The 6,735-nt window shown below is 42.6% G+C and overlaps 1 long non-coding RNA gene across 1 annotated transcript; it reads left to right on the top strand.

Annotated features, from left to right (window-relative positions):
• Window positions 1-3,049: 3,049 nt before the first annotated feature.
• On the top strand, window positions 3,050-5,890 carry LOC135443085 (uncharacterized). The gene is made up of 3 exons (XR_010438807.1): window positions 3,050-3,243; window positions 4,529-4,663; window positions 5,624-5,890. It is a non-coding gene; the product is annotated as an uncharacterized LOC135443085 (long non-coding RNA).
• The last annotated feature ends 845 nt before the right edge of the window (window positions 5,891-6,735 follow it).

Below are 6,735 nucleotides of genomic sequence, written 5' to 3'. Positions count from 1 at the left end.
ATGTGTAGGTTGGCTGGATGAATTTCTAATTAGTTGTCGACTGGAGGAATTCAAGGTCTAAGTTTATTAGTCAGCAAGTAAAGCCATGGCATCAATTTAAGGAGAAGCCTTCCTACTAAACATAAATACATGAGAGGAGGAGGGAAAGCCTTCTTAAATTTCCTATTCTGCAGTAACCTGCTTTATTGTGGCTTCTGTGATTATACACCCTTTTGTCTCCAGGTATTAGTTGAATACAGATATATTTGATTAATCATACTGCTCTTTATCTTTCACCCTAAGAAAGGCCAATCTGCTTCTGTCCTGTATTTCGGAGACTTTTCTCCCACATCTTCTGTGGTGCTGATTGAGGATCTTCACCAAGTCAGGAACTTTCAGTGCCAAAGGGAGAGGCAGAGAGATAAAAAAGGCTCCCTGGGAGCCACTCCAGTGCACACCCTGGTGCAGACACCTGGATGCATTGGTGCATGGGGTGTATTGGGATTTATTTTTGTCCACCTCACTGCTGTTTGACAGGGCTTTTGTGTGCATGCCCCACAGTGCAGGGAATCAGGGGTTTTGCCATGTTGAGGGGCAGGAGGCAGGGAAGCAGCAGAGCTGGAATGGAGGTCCTGAGGTGGGACAGCCAGGCTGAGGATCAAGAGAGATGTGTGGGGATAATTTCTTCTCCTGGACAGTGAATGGTCCTCTTCTCCTGTGGCCCTGCAGGTAACCACTTGTGCAATGCTCCCAAATCCTTCCTGCTCTTCCAGCGCCTGCCACATGTGAATCCTGTAGGGAAACAATTTTATCAGGTATCTTCTGTTTCAGCTGTAGCTATAGTCAGTCTTGGCCCCAGCTGGGTTTCTGTATAATTTCCAGCATGCAAATGCCTCACTTTGCTTCACTTGCAAGGCTGTTCCTCTGGAGCACCATCTTAGCTCTTTGCCATGCCAGGTACAAAGGAGCATTGGATAAATCTCAGTCCAATTTGGAAGTACATCTTGCAGCCATTGCAGAGTTTCTGGTGCTCCTAGGTGAGAAGGATTCATTCAAGTCAATGAATGAAGCAAAGCTTCAAGCAAAGCTTGACGCTGAATTTTTAAGTTTAGAATAATAGTCTAAGTGAGAGAAATATGAATCTGATAACCACTAAGGAAGGAGTCTGGGATTTTCATTAGTCACTTGCATGGAGGGGTTGGTGCTGCTGCTGGGAGGTGGGATGCATAACATTCACATTCTGCAGGTGCTCCTGGGTCAGGAGGATTTCCCTGTCACCCGAGGCACGTCTTTCCCAGCAGCTGGAAGAGGAGGTGAATGCTGACTACAGGGCAGTGGACGGGAAGAGTGCTCCATGAGAAGGTGCTTCAGGGAGACCCAGGGATTTTGCTGTGGGGTTGAGCAGGACAACTATTTCACTTCTGCCCTCATTTTCAGTTTGCTTTTGTATCAGATGGTGAAACACACTCTTGCCTGGCCTGCTCATTTGTGAGAGCCAAATAACTGGCACACAATGCACTTCCCTGCTTCCCAGACTGCAGTTAAGCAACATCCCTTTTTACAGATTAATTTAGTGCCTGTGAATCAACCCTTAGCCTGACCTGAACTGACCACCCACTTTCAAGGTGTTTATATTTTCATCCCCAGGCATCTCACTAATAGCTCTCTGGCTTGCTTCAGGGGGGCTGCTCTTCAAGTAGAGTTGGGCAAATGATGAACCACGATTTCAGTGATGTCCATCTTCATTCCAATGATTTAATTACAAGTGGCTGGGCTTCCATCTGTTCAAACCCCATAATGGGAAGTGCCTGAGACATAAACTCCCTTCTCCCACCTCCTCACCAGAATTATGGCTATAAGTGACTGAATGTTTTAGGAAAGGAAACATTTCTCTTCATTAGTAGTATTTTGTTGTTTAACACAAATTTATGAAATACTGAGAAAGACTCACTAATCTGGGTTAAATGTATTTTGCATTTATTATCTGTACCAATAACTAAGGCAATAAAATATCCATGGAAGGAAAAAAAAAAGAAAGGCTTGTTTTCATAGTTAAGTGCAGAAAAATATTTATATAAAACTTGTGATACATCAGCTATACCATGAGAATAGTATTTCTTGGACAGCTTGCAAATTCCAGAATTTCATCCTTCCACTGCAACAAAATATTCTGGATTCTTGTTATCTTGCTGAACTCACCCTGCTAACTTTATAGTGAATTTTGCCTTTGATTCTTTGGGACTGAATAGGACCTTTCACTCAGGAGAGTCAAGGACTAATGGCAGATCAGACAGAGGGATAAGAAACCAAACCTTGTCACCATCCCCTGTGGAAATTTTGTGTAACCCCACACAGAACCACCAGGCTGCTGATAACATTCATATTCTAATTCCTAATAAAACCCTGACTCTCTTTACTTTATTTTAATTATTCTTGATTCCTTAAATGTAAAATCCCTTTTCCAAATGTTCATTTAAGTGGCTACTATTAAGTCTTTATCAGTTCTGAGCATTTCAGCCTCTTGTACGCAGAAATTTCTCGATCTGACAGAATAAGAAATGCATTTACATGGCCTAAGCTCTTAAATTGTCCCTTTCAATTAATGCCCCATCATGGAGCAATCTGGAAACCATTACTCAGTAACTCTTCATTATAATTGCTTGCAGCTGAATATCCAGGCCTTGGTAATATAAGAATAAAAGAAAACTCAGTAACAAGTGCAATTGATTCCATTCAGAATTTCCCTGGTGCTTTGCCATGTTTGGCCTGCATGAGAGGAAACAAGAGGATTTTTTTCTCCTTTTCTTTTTCTTTTTTTTTTTTTTTTTTCCTTTCAGGGCCAGGAAATGAATTGGCAGACATAAGATGGTCTGTGTGCTGCTTGCCTTCATTTTTCAGCTGGTCCTTGTTAAAAATGAGACGGTGGGGCTGCTACTTTTTTCTTCTTTTTTTTTTTTTTTTTTAAGTAGAGGGCTTTTCTGGTAACAGATAAAACTACAATACCTCAATTTGCTGCATGCTAACAGCAACCAGAAACACTCACCTCCTGTACTTTTCATAATCAGGAAAATTTTCTTCAGTTAATTCCAGGATTCCTTGCTAGAGGAATTGTTTTCCTCCCTGATTCCAACTTTATGAATACTCAAGCAACTCTGAAAGTGAAACTCCACTCTTCTACTCTCCCCCAACAATCTGCCCATTCCCAAACAGAAACACAGGGGTCAGCTGAGCCTAAAGATAAGCTCATCTTGTCCACTTGCAGAGGTAAGACCACGGGCCAAACACCAGGAATGAAACTTCACTCCAGGAAGCATTACCTTTGGAAGAAGTCAAGTGGATCCCTTCAGAGAACATTCTGGCTTTCAGAAATGCTGTACTGACGTTTTACAGAGTGCCTGCTCCTGGGGAGGGTTATTTCCCATCAGCTTGTTGGAGTCAAGCACGGGACCCTGCACTTCCTCAGCCCCGTGGTGGCTCCAGAGATAACAAACCCTGGCAGCCACAGCTATGCCAGGGGCCATGGAGACAGAGCACCTTTCTAAATAAGAGAAGCAGAAGAGAGGATTAGTGACCATTCCTGAGGCTCCAAGCCATAGTAAAGGGGTTTAACAGCTGTGCAGAGTGGTACAGTACTTCACCTCTGGTGCTTCACTTTGGTTTGACAGCAATGCTTCAGGTCCAGACAGGACAGAAGTTTTCAGCAGCCCCTGCACAGGGTTGTGTTTTCCCCAGAGGGCCAGCAGAATCCCACTACCACTTTAGGGAGGGGGCAGAATCAACAGTAAAGCAAGAGCAAGTGGTCTCCATCTGACTCCCCAAGTAGCCACCAATGAGATGTGTGTGGCAACAAACTCCCACCTCCAGAAAAGCAGACGGAAAATACAATTTCTACAGTTTCTCATTAAAAAAAAAATCTGAACAATCAGTTCATCTTTTCTCTTTAGAATGCTTGCAGAAAACCAAAGGGAATTTATTTCCAGCAGGGAAACTGCCTTTTAAAACACAGATTTTCTTCCCCCCCTTACTTTGAATAGTTATGTCGAAATTGGTGGCTATCCTTGAAAAGTAAAAGTATTACTTTTTTTCCATATGGACCTCACTGTTGCTGTAGGCCTGACTGAAGCTCAGAATTATGATTCATGCAGGTTTTCTGGATTCTTCTTCAGGAGTGTTGACAGTTAGATAGATGGGAAAATTTGGGAATGGACTTTCCTGGAAATCCTTTGGACTCTGTGAGGGCTCAAAGCTTACCTCAGAAGCTTCCCACCTACACAGCAGGATTTAAACCCTATTACTCCCTTCAGTTATATTGGGCTTCTCAGAACTTCACAGGGGTGGGATATATTTGTACCCAGAAAAACCCCTAGGACCTGAGGGGCAGGGTGGGGATCCAACCCCATGGCACTGTGCAGAAGATTCCCAATTTTGTGTTGCCTGTCATTTCACTTTGGTGGTATGGCTGTGGTTAATCTGTTTTATTCATTGTAATTTAAAAGCATATGAGATACTTAAGGGTGGAAAAAAAGTATCTCTGTTTCCCTTTCTAAAGAGATGCTGCAAGGGCAATACCGTGATGTGAAAGAGTTAAGGGGTAAAATCACAGAAGAACCAGCCTGTTCCTGGAGGGAGTGTTCCAAGGAAAAGATTCTGATGCCTAAGGATGCACAAACATCAGAAGTGCAAGGTGAGTCCAATGCGAACTACTTGGTCATACACACAGGCTCAAAAATCTCTCATTTCCTTTGTGAATTTCACCAGGAAAACAAGTACTTTGCACCTGAGTAATATTTGCAGGATGGTACGTAATGAAGTGTAAATCAAACCCATGTCACCCTCTGTACTATAAAAGCTGTAGCCTGATGATTTTTGTTTCCATAAAAGCCATACAAGATAAAATTACTCTAGAAATAGTGTCTATAAACAAAAGCAATGTTAGGGTTACCCATAAACATCAAATCACTCCCAAGACATCACTGACTGTAAGCTTTGGTGGTTTCATGCATCATTTTGAGCCATGCTAGAATAAAATGTTCTCCCTCAGAGCCAGTTTATTCTCTGCTCCAGGTGTAGCTTGCACAGGGTCTGCCCTTCATGGACTTGTTTCTTTACACCAACCCCCCATCTCGTAATCACATGGCTCCTGGGAATGAATAAGGTATTTTTTACCCCTGCCATCAGGTCTACAGAAATGGCTGGGCTTCCTGAGAGCAAAAAGCAGCATTTCCCAGACAAACCCCTTTGTGGGGTTTGTGCTGTGGAGGGTCCCTATGGCTGCCCACAGACACACTGGTACTCCTGATCACATAATCCCACCCTGTATCCCCTCTTCAGGCTCCTCCCTGAGCTCACCCCATGCAACTGCTGCATGTGTGACTTTTCCATACTACCCACTCTCTTGAGCAGGATGATCTCATCCTTTAATTTTTGTTGTCTTCTGTTTTTTTCCCCCCCTCAGCATTGCACTTATCTATTTATCTGTCATTGTTTTGGGAGAGCTGGAAGAAAGAAATAAAAATAAATTCAGCTGGGGGCAAGTTTGAAGCTGCATTCTTAAGTATTGCAGTCCAAGATAAAGGAAAGTCTTTGAAGCTGTGCTGCTTTTTTATCACCCTTTTATTCACGCTGTGTTCTTATCGCCTCCTAGGTCTTCAATTCTTGTGACTCAGCACAGGTCTCCTAAAGGGATTTTGAAACTCCACTGGACATCACCAGCTGAACATTGGCCAGAATATCTAAACCCTCTAAATGACTCACAGGTCTTTGGTGAGAGTGGTGGCCTTATCAACAGGACATCACTTCTCTGCAGTGAAGGCATTTGCATGCCTTGGAAGTAGATCAGTCCTGTTATTTCCAGTTCTTTTCCTCAGCACTTTACAGTCAGGAGATATGTAGCAGCATATTCTCAAATTCCCCAAAGGAATTCTTCAGGCAGAACAGTTGAAATTTTGAGAAGAGTAAAATATCTTGTTTGAAACTCCTGGGGAGGGTGTGAAACTCTTGTTAGCAAATGTTTAACTTCTTTTTTTTTTTTTTAATGAACAGCTCTTTCTAATAAGATTGAAAAAAATATTAGTGCTTTTAAGATTCCTCTCCAAATTTGATTGGTAAAAAAACCTGAATTGGAAATATCTCTAAAGTTTCTGCTCATCCATTTGATTGACTATCCAAAATTTCACATTTGTATCCTAATCTGAAGCAACCCAACTCTCTTCTCTAGGGATTGGAACATTGGATCAAATATCTTGGGGAGGTCAGAACCCTTATGCACAACAAATGCAAATGTACAGCCTCTGGATGTCCATAGGACTACTTCTTAGGTCAAAGCCAGTAAAAATACCTTTCCTCTTGTTATTTGTACAGCTCTGTTGATCTTGGTCTGAAGTAGCCAGAGCTGAGATATTTACATTGGCCCATTGTTTTGGATCGTATTCCCTCCCAGTGACAAGCCCTAACCACAGTACCAGTGCCGTGGGAGAGCTCCATTAACTCAGGTCATCAAAGCTTCAACCTTCTGACAACGACTTGTCTCATTCCCATCTTGCTGAAGCATCCCTGAGGGTTTGGACACTGCTGGTTTGTTATAAAAGAATGATAATTCGCTTCTTTTACTTTTTGCTTGCTGAAAACTTCAGTACAGGCTCTGAGCAGGAGCCCAGAGGTGTCTTGTCTTTCCGCTCCCTCCATCTGTCCCTGTAGCAGCTTAGGGTATGAGTGGCCATGGCTTAAAATCTTTCTCTCTTATTTGTATAAGTTATC

The sequence above is a fragment of the Zonotrichia leucophrys genome, chromosome 2 (assembly GCF_028769735.1).
Source record: "Zonotrichia leucophrys gambelii isolate GWCS_2022_RI chromosome 2, RI_Zleu_2.0, whole genome shotgun sequence".
Taxonomy (NCBI): Eukaryota; Metazoa; Chordata; class Aves; order Passeriformes; family Passerellidae; genus Zonotrichia; species Zonotrichia leucophrys.
This window is presented reverse-complemented; position numbering and strand designations above follow the sequence as displayed.